Source organism: Electrophorus electricus, chromosome 12 (assembly GCF_041902795.1).
Source record: "Electrophorus electricus isolate QZ-2024a chromosome 12, ASM4190279v1, whole genome shotgun sequence".
NCBI classification, from domain to species: Eukaryota; Metazoa; Chordata; class Actinopteri; order Gymnotiformes; family Gymnotidae; genus Electrophorus; species Electrophorus electricus.
In genome coordinates, this window is record NC_137508.1 from 25,814,889 (window position 1) to 25,833,158 (window position 18,270).

Below are 18,270 nucleotides of genomic sequence, written 5' to 3' on the forward strand. Positions count from 1 at the left end.
GTGGAGCAGATGTGCAATTGCATCGTCAGTGGAGCGGTTGTGGCGGTATGCAAACTGCAGTGGGTCCATGGAGGCTGGCAGTGAAGATGTGATGAAGTCTCTGACTAGCTTTGCAAAGTACTTCATCACGACTGATGTGAGGGCGACAGGGCGGTAGGGTCGAGGTTTCTTCGGGACGGGGACGATGGTGGACCGCTTGAAGCTGGACGGGACGATACCGAGCGTCAGGGAGAGATTGAAGATGTCGGTGAATACCGGGGCTAGCTGATCTGCGCAGGCTTTGAGGACCCTCCCGCAGATACCGTCTGGTCCCATCGCCTTCCTGGTATTCACCCTTTTAAACACTCTCCTCACGTCACTCTCCGTGATGATGAGAGGGCGCTGTTCCATGGCGCATGTGCCATTGGCTGCGCCGATAGTGCCATTTGGATTAGCGCTGTTAGCACTAGCGCCGTTAGCATTGGCGCTGTTAGCATTAGCGCTGCTAGATGTAGCCTCGAAGCGAGTAAAGAATGTATTCAGCTCGTTCGCCAGAGACTCATCCCACCCTCTGGACTGATGAGGGCGGCTCCTGTAGTCCGTGATCATCCGTAGTCCCTGCCACAGGGATCTAGAGCCACTCTGCTGGAACTGTGTCTCTAGTTTCTTCCCGTAGCGCCGCTTCGCCTCTCTCACCATCCTGCGCACTCCGTATGCTGCAGACTCGTACTCGTCCATGTTCCCGCTGATGATCTCCGCATTGTAGGCAGCAGTGCGAGAGTCTCGCGGATAGTTCTGTCCACCCAGGGCTTCTGGTTGGAAAACTTCTTGATGGTAATTCTTGGGATCGTGTCGTACACCAGTTTCCCAATAAACTCCACTACTGCCGCCGTACACTCGCTGACATCATCATTGCTGCGCCGGAACATGTCCCAGTCGGCGTCATCCAGAGCGGCCACCGATTGGTCTGTCCAGCGCGCGACCTCCCTCTGAACCGGAGCTTCCCGTTTCAGCCTTTGTTTATATTTTGGTAGGAGGAAAATGGCGGCGTGGTCCGACATACCAAACGGTGGATGAGCTAGTGCCTTGTAATTGTCCTTGTATGGGGTGTAGCATTGGTCTAGTGTCCTAGTTCCCCTGGTGGGGAAGGTTACGTGCTGGTAAAGGTTGGGCACTGCACGCTTGAGGTTAGCGCTGTTGAAATCCCCAACCACAATAAGTGCAGCGTCCCGGTGCTGTGCCTGAAACTGTGTGAGAGCCTCATGAAGTTCACACAGTGCAGTGTCCATGTTAGCCTGAGGTGGGATATACACGGTGTTGATGATGACCGAAGTGAACTCCCGGGGAAGGTAGAAAGGACGAAGCTTGAGGGCGAGCAGCTCCAGGTTGGGTGAGCAGGAGCAGGCGAGAGTAACAACATTGGCATTGTTGCACCAGCTGTTGTTTACCATCACACACACTCCGCCGCCTCTCGACTTCCCCGAATCTGCCGTCCTGTCCATGCGGTGAACCGAGAAGAACTCGGCCGGCTGGATAGCGTGGTTTGGTACCGCTGGGTTCAGCCACGACTCGGTGAAGCAGAGGAGATTGCAGTCCCGAATGTCCCTCTGGAACTTTATCCTGGCCCGGAGGTCATCGAGCTTGTTATCCAGAGACTGGACGTTGGCTAGCAGGATGCTAGGTAAGGGAGCTCGGTGTGCCCGAGCCCTCAGCCTGTTCCTGACGCCGGCTCGCTTCCCTCGAGGCCTTTTCCTTGCGCCGCGTCTTTTTTCCCTCAGGATCTCCGTCGGCCATCTTGGGTCCGGGGTCACAGACGGCTTGAGGTGAGTGCTATGTAGATTAAGAGAAATAAGGGCGTCTCTGCTGTACGAGATACGCGCCGTGGTGTGTAGAAAAGGGCTGCGGAGAAATCAGGGGTAGCGGAAAGAGCGAAAAAAAGTGCCAGGTGTGGACGGAGCAGTCGTGACGGCAGCCGACCTCACCGGCGCCATTTCAGCCTATGGTGTCTGTAGTTTGGATCAAAATGTGTTCCTTTTAGAATGTGTTTGTTACTTGATAGCATAAAGAAGACTTATTCTCTGAGCTGTCAGGCCCTGAACTACTTTCCTAAGAGAGGATAGAAATTAATGTATTTTTCTGATCATATATTAATACTAAACCCTACCCATCACTTGATTATTCCATAAATATAAAATTATATGTTCTAATTTTCCCGCACTAGCTAATGTATAAGACAATGTATTATTTTGTTTTGTTGTGTTTGCTCGCAACATGAAGAGAGGTCATGCACTAAGAAATGTGACCACGGTTTCACCTACATTCTGTACTACACATGCTCTGGTCCCAGTTTTGATCTACTGCACAAGTGTACACAAGATGCAGCTCCCACCCTGTTGCCTTCAAAAATGTACGATTCATGAGATGTACTATCCATTCACAGTCAGTACTACAGAATAAGTGTTAACTCATAATTAAGCCTTTGTTTCTTTTGTTTATTTTTGACATTCATTCTCAAAAAAATGTGACAACAGATTTTTGAATTCTTATTGAATAATGAGATACATTTTTGCCTGTGCTTCCTGTGTGCTGTCCGGCTGCCTCTCGACACTACCTATTCAAACTCCACTACCCAGATTACCCCAGGCAGTCATGTGGAGAGCCATCAACATAATTCCACCAATCCAATTAGTCATAGGTGATCCACATCTCCCAAGTATTGTTTGAATCCACCTATTTCTCATCATTTCCTTGTGTTACCTGATCTGTTCATTTCCTCTTTGTGAAGTATTGCTGCTCTGTGTGTTCACAGTGAGCAGTCAATGATTTGGTTACTTTAGATAAATTACTTGTACTGCATTTTATTGCTATGGGTAGCTAGCATAGCTGCTTTACGTGCAAATGCAAGTTCAAATTAGCGAAGTAATAGTAAACAATATTATTTTAAGCATTTAGTTTGATTGTGTCACTAACAGCTTTTTAACGTTACTGACAAGTATCCCCAGCCTCTGTGTTTTTCCTTATTTTTTTTATTTCTATCTATATGTCTATCTATGATTATTTTTTGGTTTCTCTTGATTTCATTTTATTCTGGCTCTGACTACATATTCCAAATTTCCTCTATATCCCAACTACATCCTGTCTCATAGATGATAATGGATTCACCCTAAATAAACATATCTCAACTTAGAACATGCATCATGCTTTCCCTTGCTTCTTGTGACTATCAACCCTTTTGTGAGCTATTAAATTGCAACGCTGGCGAATGTCTAGCAAATATCAAGCATCCAATATCAAGCAATATCAATATCCAATATCAAACTTTATATCAATTAACATTATTATGATATAATTAGCTAGCTAACCAGTCGTTTCTGTGAAAAATACAGCACAAAAACTTTTCTTCAAACCGCATGCAGGTTATAAATAAGGTTACATACTTGTCATTGTGATTTAGGGCATAGTTGACTTACTGCAAAACATAAAATTAACCAAATAGCTGCTGTCTGAAATGGCTGAATGTATTGTAAAATATTATTAACAAATGGGCTATTTGAGTGACTACTCAGTGTTAGCAATTTTGTAAATATGACTTCAGAATTCCTTTAAAATTGTCTTTATTATCTTTAATATTGATTAATGCTCCCCTGCCATCCTTTTAGTATACGATGTGACACAGAGGACTGTTGCATGGCACAGCAATATTCTGAAGACTTTAAATTGAACCCACCCATAATACAAGCTAGGTTTTATGAATTTGTTTTGTTGTATAGTTTGTATTCTTTGTATTTTATACTGTTAAATATAAACGAGTGGTTGCTGGAGACAGCCTAATGAATTCATATGAATTAATGAATATATTTTCACTACAATATTCCTAAAGACTGACATTTTCTTCATCATTCATCATAAACATTTGTGTCATCATTCAAAAGTTAGTATTAGTACAAATATATAGCATAGTTTTCATCCATGCACAGGATTTGGCTGACAGTAGTTCTACCCCTGAATCTATACCTGTACCCACTCTTAATGTTGATCTGGTTGAGAGGATTCAAGCCTATGCAATATAGCAGTGAGGCCACAGAATCTCCATGGTATATATCTCACTTTATGGTGGTCTGAGCAATTGTCTTTGAGTTGGCTTCTAGTGTTGTGATGAGGTCCAGTGGTAGCTCAGAGGGCAGTGGTAGCTCAGGGTTTAAGGTACTTGAGTTGTAACTGGAAGGTGGCTGGTTCAAGCCCCACCGCTGCCAAGTTGCCACTGTTGGGCCCCTGAGCAAGGCTCTTAACCTTCAATTGCTCAAGTTGTACTCAGTCATAATTATAAGTTGCTTTGGATAAAACTGTCAACTAGATTCTGTAAATGTAGGCTCCAAGTGTGTGTGTTCTTGTAGCTGATCCACGCAACACTTAAGTTGGCCTCTGATGTTATTGCCTTCATCTATTTGAACATATGCTTACTGGCTAGAATTCTTTCTGGTGTTAATTTCCTGCCAATAGTTGAGAGTACATTTGTTTTAAATGTGAGAGTGTGATTCACATAGCATTCATTGATTTCCTTTGCTCGCATGTGATCACTCATAGTTACTCTGCTCTTGCTCAGATTCACTTTGCTCTGCTACAAAACTGCTTGCGCACACTTAGATATATCATGCTTTCACACAAACTTGTTCTTTTGTGCACTCAAACTCACCCTAAGCACTTCCGTATCTTTGTATTAACATGTGTTCAGGTTTTCATTGCTACACCACTGCCAAAAGTCATCGGCTAATTAGAAAGAAGTAGCAGATATTGACAAAATGAAATTGTTCCTGCTGCTCCTCTACATTCTCATTGGTTGCGAAGGAGCGATGAAAATGTCTGTAATCTATACCTTGCTTCACCATGGACTGACAGAGTCAATGGCCCCAAGTAATGCAATTAATTATTTTAAAACATTTTTGCTCAATTTTTTTAAAAGCATATTTAGGTTTGTTCTCTGTAGAGCATATGTAACATTTTTATACAAAAGAAAAATCAATAAAACCTGAAATTTGATAGTGTTCAAACATTTTCATACGACCCTTTATATAATATATGTATATATAAAGCTGGCATTCCACATACAGCTAGCCTAGATTGCCATCTGTATCTGTATCTATATCTGTAGGTGTGGATCATGTCAGAGCAAGATTGTGGTGCTGTGCTTTGAGGTCTATTAACCACTGAGCTCCGGTGTTGTGTGATGTTTCATTCTCCCATATGCTCTTTCTCTACTGTCATATTTCAACTCTGGGTGATGCACTGTCAGGGTAAGTTGCATTGCAACTGAAAGTAAGCTTTGGTTGATTCATTGATGAAGAAGGCATTTACTCTTTTTGGTGTTGTTTCTTTTGCATATCTCTGCAGTCTTGATGCCACTGCTTTTGTCATGGTTGGTCCCTCCTATTGTCCTTCTCTATGGTTTCCTTGTCTCATTTTTCACTTTTCCAGTCCCGTTCCAGTACTTGCTTTGGTTTTCACTGTTTAGTATTTGCACCTGTGCCTTGTTTAGTGTTCATTAGTTCAAACATTTAAACCCTTTCTGGTTCCCTTGGAGTTTTGTTGTTCATTATTTGAATGGTTGCGTTTGTGTGTTTGGATGTTTGGATGTTTGGATATGCCCGTCTGTTTTTCAAAGCCTGCGTTTGTTAGCCCGTGTGTTATCTTAACCGTTTGGTTTTCCTTGCCTCTGTGTGTTATTTCCTAGTTTCTGTTGTAGCCTGTTTCCCCTGTTTGCCTTCGTGTACTTGTGTTTTTGGTTCATTTCCTTACTGCTCAACGTTACACCTTTGTTTAGCAGACTGTATAGCCTCACTTAGGGGTCATATCAGGGGTACATAAGAAAATGTATTTCAAGACTTTAATGGAATGATTTGATAATTAGTTTATTTTATAGAGATTCAAAATGTAGTGAACTGAATGGATATTTTGCATGAGTTTTCCATCCCAATACTCCAAATTCCTACAGTAAAAACACTTCAGTGTCATTTTGTGAATATGTTAGAACGTGTTCTCCAAGACTATAGCAGAGTGAATTGATAACAATTTGACTTTTTAAAATAACAATTTGACAGTTTTTTTTTGGAATTTTATATACTATTACTATTCTAATAATATTTTACTTTTACGGCATTTAGCAGACGCTCTTATCCAGTGCGACTTACAAAAGTGCTGTCATTTACTCATAGAATATATCTTAGTACAGTACAGTAGGTTAAAGTCCAACAAACCAATGAACTAGAATACTGTAGAATACAGGGATAAATGCGGATACCTAGAAGTACAAAATACATAAGGTCTATCTTAAAAAATGATAAGTGCTATAAACAATAAGTGCTAGAGTTTGTTAAACAACATCATTGTAATAAACAATACCCTACAATAAGTACTAATTTAGTCAGTCAATATGGGAGCAGTGTCAGTTGTCCTTTAAACATTCTGCAAATAGATGGGTCTTCAGTCTGCATTTGACGACTGCAAGGCACTCTGCTGTCCGGACAGCAAGTGGGAGTTCATTCCACCATCTTGGAACCAGGACAGAAAATAGTCTCAATGCTTGTCATCCATGAGACCTGAAGCAAGGTATTTCAAGCTGAGCTGTACTTGAGGTTTGAAGTACTCGAGATACAGATTGGCCTTTGACCATTGACCTAAGGTATGAAGGGGCTGGTCCATTTTTGGCTTTGTAGGCAAGCATCAAGGTTTTAAATCTGATGTGTGGAACTACTGGGAGCCAAAGAAGGGAGCGCAGCAGTGGAGTAACGTGTGAACTTCAGAAGATTGAAGACCAGTCGTGCTGCTGCATTCTGGACAAGTTGTAGAGGTTTGATGGCTCTTAGAGGAAGACCAGCAAGTAGTGAGTTGCAGTAGTCTAGCTTTGAGATCACAAGAGATTGCACAAGCACCTGGGTAGCTTCCTGTGAGAGAATGGGCCGAATCCTTCGTATGTTACAAAAGAGGAATCTGCAAGACCAGGTAAGAGTAGAAAGATGAGTTGAGAATGACAACTGGTTGTCCAAAGTTATGTCCAGGCTACGGGCAGTTTTGGATGGTGATACTAGGGAGTTCTCATAGGAAAGTGTGAGGTCATGGTAAGGGTTGTGAGTAGCTGGGATGAACAGAAGCTCAGTTTCACTGGGGTTGAGCTTCAAGTGGTGGGCTGTCATCCATGTCAGTCAAGCATGCTGAGATACATCTTGAGACCTGCATGTAGAAAAGAAAGAAATAATTGAGTGTCATCAGCATAGCAGTGGTAGGACAAACCATGAGAAGATATTACATCACCAAGAGAATGAGTATACAAAGAGAAGAGAAGGAGGACTAATACTGAACCTTATGGAACACCAGTGGAGAGTCTACATGGTTTGGATGTAGATCCTCTCCATGTCACCTGATAGGACTGTCCCTCCAGATAGGACTGAAACCATCAAGCCAGTCACATCAAGCCTGGAGAGAACAGAGAGAAGAATGTTGTAGCTCACTGTGAATCAAGACAGATCAAAACAGATGACAGTTTGGCAGCTTTAGCAGAATTAAGTTTTTCTATCACTGCTATAAGGACTGTTTCTGTAGAATTTGCCAGTTTGTAGCCAGACTGTTTGGGATCATGCAGCTGGTTCTGGGTGAGTAAAAGAGACAATTGATTATAAACTGCTCATTCAAGGGCTTTTGAGAGGAAAGAAAGAAGTGATACTGGTCTGTATTTGGTAACATTGGAGCCATCAAGTGTGGCCTTCTTGAGGATTGGTACCACCCTGGCGGTTTTGAATGCACTTGGCATGTATCCAGAAGATAAGGAGTTGTTGATTATGACAGAGATGAAAGGAAGCAGATCTCTTGCGATTGTCTGAGTGGAAGCAATTTGATCCACCGGACATGTAGTCGGATTGCTGTGTAGTATAGGATTACTATGCTATACTATGCTATACTATACTATACAAATATACAAATATATTATAAATATACTAAATATACTATTGTCATGGTTACCCTGTCTCGTATCTTTGTTTTGTTTTGCTTCCTTGGTATTCCTTGTATGAGTTTCTCAGCCCTCCATGAGCCTGTGTCTTGTTAAATCTTATTATACACGAATTCAAACCCTGCCTTGTTGCCTGTGTGTTTGCTGGTCATTGTTATGCATGCCCTGTTCATTATAGCTTGTGTTATATACTAGCCACTCCTTGTGATTCCTAGCCTCTGTCTGTTAAACCCTAGCCTCTCTGCTATTCCTAGCCCACTTTATTGGTTAGTGTTAGTTTTTATTGTTACTTGTAGCATTGTTATTGCATGCTCCGTTTTGTTATCATGTGCTTTTGTTTTTATTTCAGATGCATTCCCAGACTCTACACATTGGAACATTGACCCTGGACTGTATTAACGACTGTGACTGTGAATTTGACCTTAATAAATCTCGCTCTTCTCAGCATATGCATTTGCTTCGTGATCGCGCCATGTTACAACTATAGTGAACTGATTGGCTATTTGCACAGTACAGCTATATATTTTCTTCATCTTGTCAGAGCAAAAACAAAGAAATCTTATCATGCATAGCTAATAAATTGGAATTTATCAATACAGTGGATTTAAGTGAAAAGAAATGGATTTCAACAGGGAAGGTGTAAATTTCCAACAAATTTAAGACTTCTCTTCTACATATGTTTTAACAAATTTTCTTTAGATGCATTAGACCTCAATAATATATGTTTAATTAAGCCTTTGAACAAATTTCTTTTAAAATTTCCCCCCTATGTCATTTCACAGAAGGGTTATTGTAATACAAGATGTAGACAAGCACTTAAGCCTTCAATGTAAATAGCGCGACTGAGCTTGTACAGAGTGCCGATGGTGTAACCATGGTTTCAGTGTAGTAGTGCATCACTTCAAAAGTGCTTCAACACAGTCTACTTCAATCAAGAGGTTAACAATCGATACCATTTGCATGGCAGTCCTTTTATTCATCAAATGTCACAACATGGATTAATTCACTCATGCTAGTGCTCTCATTCGTGCATTGAAACAGCTGAAAGTTCCGTCACTTTCTGTCCTTTCAGGAGTTCTGTCTAGATTAAAGAATCATGTTCTGCAAAACATGCTATCCCCATTTTACCACAAGCCCCCACAATGACGCATACACCTTACACAAAACAAAAAACCAGTATAATTCTACACTACCAATACAGAGCTTTAATCACTGCTGGCAAATGTTCTGAAAGTTTCAATATAAAGTGTTATATGCTGTGGTTTGTCAAATGGATAACCCATTTAATTCTTCATGGTATATGTTATGCGTTTCAAATATCTTGCCTTGATGGGGGGTTTTTTTAATCAAATTTATAATCTGTTGAATTATTTTTGTCATGGAATGCTCACCTCCTGCGAGTCACGTGGTTTGGCCAGCCACTTGTAGTGGGAGGATCTGTTTGTTGACACACCTGCACCTTGTTTGTCTGTATGTATTTAAACCCATGTCAAAGTGTGCAGAGTGTTGGTCATTGTGGATGTAACGTGTGGATGTAACTTGTTGATGTTTCATGGAAATGTTACATGTTTTCGTTATTGTTAACTGTGTTCGTGCTTGTTTAATGTCAACCGTTTCATGTTCGTATTAACGTTTGTAATGCTTGTGAGTGCCATTATCGTTCCGTGTTTATATGTCAATAAATGTACGTCCCAGTCGCTGGAGTCTGTGCGTCCTGCACCTTGCCCTGCTGCACTCGGGCCACCACGTGTTACAATTTTAAACATAAGCCCTTTTCTATAGGCTGTTGTCTTCATTGCTCATCTTTGAATTCTTATAGTTTGTGTGAATAGAGATGTTCATTGCACAGCCTTCAAAAAGAGTCCAGTCTGTCACAATACGGCCCCTCCTCCCTTCGCTTTGTCCCCTTTGGCGTCCGTCCCTGTGTCTGTTCTTGTCCTGGTCCCTGTCCTTCCCCCCTCAGTCTTGCTTGTGCTGGCCCGTGTCGGGTCGATCAGTCCTCTGGCCTCGCCGTTTCAAGTTCAAGTTCAAGTTTGGTTTATTTGTCACATACATAGTCATACACAGTATAACTCGCAGTGAAATGGTTGAGAGTGCTCTGTCCAAACTGAGGAAAAAGAAAAACAGGGGTGCATAGAGAAATATATATATATATATATATATATATATATATATATATATATATATATATATATATATATATATATACACAATGTACAATGTATATATGGATATGTGTATATATATACATTTGGTGTTGTTTCAGGGCCGTAGCCCGATAGGCTGGCGTGCCGGGAGTCGAGCCGTCAGTGAGCGGCTCTGTTACGATATGGCACCCCTCCTCCCAAACGTCTCCTCGTGTGTGTGTGTGTGTGTGTGTGTGTGTGTGTGCTCATCAGTGTGGCCACACCCCCTTCTCCTCATTGTGTCATTATTATGCGTGTATAAGTACAATTTACATGTTGCTGTTGTCGGTGTTTGGATTTGATAGCCTACGAGCTACATCTTTCATGTTATCTGCAGGAAAAAATGTGTGGTCCTGTTTATGCGACTCATCCCTGTATCCTGCTTAACCTCCTATGTGTTACACAGTCCACCATTCCAGTTCAAGCATGCATAAGAATCCAACTGAAACACCGACAAAGCCAAGACAGAGAGTCACCTTCACTTCTCTATTAACTCATCAGGAATCATGTACTATTATGCAAGTCACAACTAGAGGGGGAGGTGGTTGCAAAGTACAATTCTAAAATCTACTAAAATCTAAATCTAAAAATCTAGTTTATCCCGCTTTTAATTTATGATAATCTGTAGGTGTCCAAGCTCTAAAGATCATTTTTCACAAGTCAGGAAGGTGAGGAAACTTGTCATGGTTTCCTCCTCCTGGTGTTGTGGTTCCCACCATGACATCTTCATGTGCTTGTTTTGGTTTTCCTGGTTTTATTTTGGCACTTTTTTTATCCTTCTTTGTTTTGGTTTCATTCTATTCCACCCCCTTGCCTGTATCCCTGCCTGTAAATATATTTACTCATGTTTGTTTAGTTTTCATCAGTCTCAGTTATTTAAGACCTCATGTCTGTTTAGACTCTGTTAGCCTCCCATGTTTTTGTTTCCCTCACTCATATAAAGAACCTCCTGCACTTGCATTCTGCCTCTCACCTCATCCCTGCTAAAACGTTACAGAGCCAGACAAGGCAGGGGACAGAAATGCACCCATGACATGCACACCAAAAATAGCCAGTAAACTGACAAGAGCTCTTACAGAGACTCAAAGGCATTGGTTTATTGCAAATACACTTAAATAAAATTAAACAAACTCCATTAATTTTGAAATATAATGTGCACGTTTGGTAGGCGCAGACAGATAAATCCGCCAGCAGATGGAGCTGTTGTGTCATTGGTGTATGGCCCTACCTGTGAGCAGTAGTACTAGCTGGGAGCATTGGAATCACTCAGAGGAAGAATCTGAATGTGTTTGGAGCTGGATGACCCATGGCTGTCCTCATTGTCAATGTGATGTGTGACATTTTACTAAGCACAAAGCAAGACGTGAGTGGTACACAAAAGAACAGAATTTAATAAAAGTCCAAAAAAAGGATAACATCAATGGAGTAAAGTTGATGAGTAAAGTCCATCTGTTAGGAAGGCACCTAGGCAGACAACTCACTAACTCAAATATGAAGCAGAGCAGATCGGATATTTATGGGAAGCTATTATTAATTATTTACTTTTAGTCTTATTAAATATTTAGTCAGTCAATTTCATTTTTAGAGCACAAAAGACTACAAAAGCCAACCAATGTGCTATACAACTTAAACAAGCACATCAAATTAAAAACATTCAACTTTCACATAAGTAAAAATAAAATGAATAGCAAAAATAGTACACCAATAAAAACCGATGCTTTACTTTTCAAATTTGTCAGCTGTGTTTTTTTGTTGTTGTTTTTTTTAAAATAAATGTCTCAGTATGTTGAGAGATGCTGCTGCAACCTGTTCCTTGCCTTGAGAATGTTTTAAATTTAATTTAATAAGGATGTTATCTACACTTAATATTGTTATTTATTATTACTCATATCAATATTATTATCCTTTCTGGTAATTCAATTATCCATTTTAATTGAAACAAAGAAACATAAGCAAAAACTATAGGAACATAAAACAAAGGCAAAGGCAATGCTAAAAGCTCAGGATAAAGAAAATAACAAGCTACAGAAGTAACAAACCATACAATAACCAACAATGACACTAACAAAATACAGGGCTTAACAAAAAATAACTAGACTCCGCTGAAAGTACTCAGGAGCAGGGAACAAAACAAGGAGTCAGAACATGGAACGACCAAAACAAAGTTGTACATGGAATAGCTTTGCTGGGCAACAGCTAGCATGTATGCCTTAACCACCACCACCAGGTGTCCTAACTACACTGACTTCCCTGGTGTAGGAGCAATTATTTGACACCCCTGGAGGGCAAGGAGTTCCCATGATATGCAGATTAAAGAAATGCATTGTTTCTACAAAGAAGCACCAACACAGCAAGGCAGTAAAAGAACCATTAGTTTTTTGTTTTTTTTTCTAGACAGGACGGCACTTACAGAACTTGCTGGACCTGGTGGACTAGGACTGACTGAAAGCCTATGTACACTCTGCAATTTCAGAGCATTCAATGGAGAAAAACACTGTAATAAGAAATACAATAAACTCAAGCATTCTTGGAACTCATGATTCCAAATTGTGGATGTTTGTCAGCTGCAGTGGTTCTAGGACATTTTACACAGGGTGGAAAGAGATTTAGTGGAGTAGCAGGAATTTTTGGGCAGGTAGCATGTTGGGGGTGGATAGGATCACATAATTTCTCAATGTTAATTTTTACTGAATTGTCTCCAATTTATTTTGTCATTTTGCGTGATATTGTGCATTCAGAATGCACATATTTATTGCTTCCCTTTATAGCACTAATGGAACAGTCCTGTCATGCTTTTGCTCTCTCTGGCACTGGGGTTCCCATGGTGACACCTTGTTCCTCCTCCTTGTCTAATTCCCTGCCTGTCATAGGTTTCACCTGTGTTTTGCATGTTTGTTTGTTGGTTATTGTCACTGTCGCTTCTATATCACTACCTTTATCCTTGTTGCTATTTAAACATTACATTACCTAGCTCTTTCTCCATGCACATCTCTTTTAAGCAAAGTTATTTGGTTTATTGGTTGTACTTGTTTCTAGTTGTCTTCTAGTTTCCCAATTCCTTATGTTTTGTGCTTGCTTTCATTGTTATATTAGTTTCACTGTTTGTTCTGTTTATTTCCTTCATTTAAATGCCTCCTATCACTTGCTTGGCAATGCCCATCAGCACAGCCACTGAACACCTTAGTAAAATCCAGGCAGCACATAAATCTATGCCCATAAGTGAGCTGCGGGGGTGTTGTTGACAGCAGCAATTGTATTATTAACCTGACACAACTCTCACCTTTGAACCACCTCATATGCATGTTTGCAAAATTTGGTGTTTTACCATACTGAGGGGAAGAAGTGAACCATACTGCGAACACTTCCATGCCCTAACCTGAATTTGTTGAGCCAGATAGGGTGGGAATTCATCTGGAGCTACACACCTTGCATTTTTTTATCCAAAAACCATTAGAATCAACGTACCTTTGTCCATCCAAGAGCAGACCTCAAAGGCTGGAGCATCATAATACATCTATAACAGTAAGGAACATCATTTTGCTTGTCATCCATTGGAGTAGTAATAGCAGCAATTGAAAGAATGGACAACATTGCTGCAGCTTTGCTGCCCCGTCACCCATAAAGCCCAATGTTTGATTAGCTTAATGCTTTTTCCTGCTAAGTGTCCTGGAAGCTCACATGACGACATGAGATCAGAGACAAATGAAACATGTTTCTTGGGTGTAGCAAAGCCATGCTACCACCACATCTGACCAAAGTTATGTATTAAGCCAAAAGCATAATGAGAACATGTAAACCGTAGGGCTAGATGTTAAAAGTCAAGCAGCGGTCAGTGCTACAAACTTGGCAGCTTGTGTGGAGAAATGATCAGGGAGACAAACCTACACCACCAATGGATGTGGCAATTAGACAGCCCACCCAATATGTTTACTGCCATTGATAACCTGAGCTTAGCCATCAGTAAATGAAATTAAATATGGATTCTCCAGAAGAATTTCTGAAATACCTAATGGTCAGATGGTAGATAGCACTGCATAGTCATCAGATTCATATTCATCATTATTAAAGTCACATTAAAGATAAGGGATTAGTGATCTGACCCTTTTGAAGGTGAATGTTAATAGCTGTAAGAACATCCAGCCAACTGCTCCAGCTTTGTGTAGTAACTGTGATAACCCAAACTGATGACAACAGAGAGACTACTACATGAGAACAAAGTACTGTTGACCAATGGGACAGGACAAAAGAGCATAAACCATGACAGTCGTACAAGTTGCTTAAAGCACACCCAGACATGGATCATACCCAGTGGCACCGATATCTAGCTCAACTGAAAAATAATGTACTAGCTGCAACTGACCACCACGATCCTGCATAAGTCATGCATTCCTAAAATGATAATGTCCGTGCACATACAACATCAACTGTAATTCAGTTTGCACAAAGCCCAATGCTACATCAAATTTATGCCACCCATGGTGTTATTTGAACTATGCACAAGGGCAGTGGTAGGTTAGTGGTTCAGGTACTCGACTAGTAATCAGAAGGTTGCCAGTTACATTTACGGCATTTAGCAGACACTCTCATCCAGAGCGACTTACAAAAGTAGAGTGGTTTAATCAAATTTACCAACAAACTAGAATACTCTAGAAATATAGGGATCAGTGCTGATGCCTAGAAGTACAAAATACATAAGCTCTTAGACAATGATAAGTGCAATAAACAAGTACTAGAGTTTGTTAGTCAACATCAGTGTAATAAACAATACCCTACACTAAGAAGTAGTTTCAGTTAGTCAACATAAGAGCAGGGTCAGTGGTCATTTAAATATTCCATGAATAGATGGGTCTTCAGTCTGTGTTTGAAGACTGGAAGGGACTCTGGACAGCAAGCGAAAGTTCATTCCACCATCTAGGAGCCAGGACAGAATAGTATTGATACATGTCTTCCATGAGACTTGAAGGTGATATTTCAAGCCAAGCAGTACTTGAGGCTTGAAGTACACGAGGTACGAATTGGGCTTTGCCCATTGACATCATGTATGGAGGGGCTGGTCTATTTTTGGCTATGTAGGCAAGCATCAAGCTTTTAAATCTGATGCGTGTAGCTACTGGAAGCCAATGAAGGGAGCACAGCAGCAGAATGACACGTGTGAACTTCGGAAGATTGCTGCATTCTGGACAAGTTGTAGAGGTCTAATGGCTCTTAGAAGAAGACTAAGAAGTAGTGAGTTGCAGTAGTCTAGCTTTGAGATTACAAGAGACTGCACAAGTACCTGGGCAGCTTCTTTGTATGTTACAAAGGAGAAATCTGCAAGACCGCATTAGATTTGAAACACGAGTTGAGAACGACAACTGGTTGTCCAAAGTTATGCCCAGGCTATGAGCAGCTTCAGACGGTGATGCCCGGAAGGTCTCAAAGGAAACTGAGGTCATGCTAAGGGTTGGGAGTTCCTGGGATGTACAGAAGCTCAGCTTTACTGGAGTTGAGCTTCAAGTGGTCATCCTTTTCGCAGTGTCAGTCAAGCATGCTGAGATATGTCTGGAGACCTGCATGTCAGAGGGTGGAAAATAAAGAAATTGTTCAGTGACATCGGCGGAGCAGTTATAGTAGAAGATATTACATCACCAAGAGAACAAGTATACAAAGAGAGGAGGCGATGGCCTAATACTGAGCCCTGTGGAACACCAGTGGAGAGTCTAAATGGTTTGGATGTGGATCCTATCCATGTTACCTTATAGGACCATCCCTCTAGGTAGGACTGAAACCATTTCCATACAGAGCCACTTACACCAGGCTAGAGAGAACAGAGAGGAGAATGTTGTGATTCAAGCCCCACTACTGCCAAGTTGCCATTGTTGGGGCCCTGAGCAAGGCCTTTAACCCTCAATTGCTCAAATTATACTCAGTCATAATTCTAAGTCACTTTGGATAAAAGCATCAGCTAAATGCCAATGAAATGAATGCACAAGTTTCCGATGTGGTAATCCATTGTCTGTAGCCATGGCTATAGATCTCTGTAGCTGTAACGTTGTTTAAGTGTTTAAATAAGATTTGTTTATAATCTGACACATTCAGTTGTTTTTCACTGTATTTGGAGTGTCCAAATAAAAAAACTGTAGAAGTTAACCTGAGAAGTCACTGAACATGTAACAGGTATAATACATACTGTCTCAGCATACTTAACAAGCTGTTATAGACATTCTGTTGACAACATTATGAAACTTGACTTGATTTTGTTTCAGGTAAGGGTCAAGATTAGGGCCGATAGAATAAGATTTTGGGTTGAGGTTAAGGTTGGGATAAAAATTAGGGTGAGGGTGTTAATATTAGGTTCTGGTTTTTGGTTGGGGTAAAAGATCTTCCCTTGACACTGAGGAAGTATGAGCAATGCTATAAATAATTATGTAGACCCATCTATTTGCAGAATATTTAAAGGACAACTGACACTGCTCCCGTATTGACTGACTAATTTAATACTTATTGTAGGGCACTATTTATGCTTTTTAACTCTAGCACTTATTGTTTATAGCAATCATTGTTTAAGATAGACCTTATGTATTTTGCACTTATAGGTATCAGCATTCATCCCTGTATTCTACAGTATTTTAGTTCATTGGTATGTTTAATTCTAACCTTGGATATATTCTATGAATAAATGACAAAGCACTTTTGTAAGTCGTTCTGGATAAGAGCGTCTGCTAAATGCCGTAAATTTAAATTATGTAGACAAGGCTGCAGCAAAGTTTCCCAATGTGTGATTTTCTGCAACAAATTCTTGTTAATCCTCAGTGTCTGCATTCATTTCTAAATGTAATAAAACTTTCTAAATGCAGTAAGACATCGAAGGTTTAATTGTTTTTATTTAATGAAGAATTGAATGCATGAGAGAGAAGCAGCCAATTTAATCTCTTCTGATCAAATTCCACAAAACATTCAATTCATATCTACACACATGGCAGTGATGGCATGGATACATGGATACATACTGTTTTTCCTCAGATTACTCTGCACCAAACATAGCTCCATCTTAAAACACACGTGTATCAAAACAAGTACACAAAACAAGTTATTGTTCCTGACAGGATCCTTGTCCCTATTCCAGGCTTTGTCCCTATTCCATGCTGGCCCCTGCCCCAGCTCCCATTCCTGTCCCAATTTTGGAGTCATTTTTGGCTCCTGTGCCCATTGAAGGCCCAGCTCCATCTTCTGTCCACATTACTAATTGAGCCACTGAGTTATTATAATAATTTCCTTGAGTAGGTAGTGCATGCAATACATGAAGACCATGTAAGAGAGTGGGTTGATAAATTAGTATGGGAGAGGCAACTCAACTTGTTCTCATCATGTTCATGCACTATTTATACTCTGGCAAAATGGTCCTTCTCATGTATAAACAGCTTAAAAGGACTATAGTCTAAAAAGCAGATTAAAGCACTGCCTTCAATGTCTCAAAAGAAGTTTTACTCTCTGGACTCCATTGAATTGAGATAATTCTTTAAACTCATTTCTATAACTGGGAGGGATGACAATATCCTGCTCTGCCCCCAAAGTGGAATGTATCTGAACCTAGATAACAGGCCTGAGGGCTGCACCATAAGCAGGCTGAAAAAAACTTTGGGGTTTCAGTAGGATAGCAAACTTCACTTAATAAAACATTTACATGCTGGTTTAATTGATATCGTGATGTGGGTTAGCAACTTTAGGTTTAACCAGGCTTTACTGATCAATTCCTATGAACTAGTGCCTTCAGCAACTTTGGGCTGAATGCAAATGCTGAAGCTGCAATAAAACTATGGACCATAATAACCAGGTTCTTAACGCAGAATCAGGTTAAAATAATCACACCATATAAAAAATTTAATCATTCAATAAACATTGATATTACACGTTTCATTTGTGAAGCCCGAATCAGAATACAATAATCTTTTTTTCTACAGGTTTGTTCTGACTGCTATCTCTTAGAAGGGAAGTGATCTATAGGAAGACAGTAGTTTATTCAAATTAGTTGAAGATTAAATTAAATGGAGTGGAATAGATCACACTTGGACAATGAGGATAAAAATGTAAAAATATAATAAAAGAAAAATAATCAAGAGGGAATAT

General features: G+C 40.4%; 1 protein-coding gene across 2 annotated transcripts in view; it reads left to right on the forward strand.

Moving 5' to 3' along the window:
- Positions 1-979: 979 nt before the first annotated feature.
- The window catches only part of LOC145660169 (uncharacterized), a 283,557-nt gene continuing 266,266 nt past the window's right edge, over positions 980-18,270 (forward strand). For both annotated transcript variants that reach the window (XM_081724291.1, XM_081724292.1), the window contains exon 1: positions 980-1,802. The gene's annotated coding sequence lies outside the window, so the exon portion shown is untranslated. The remainder of the gene's footprint in view (positions 1,803-18,270) is intronic.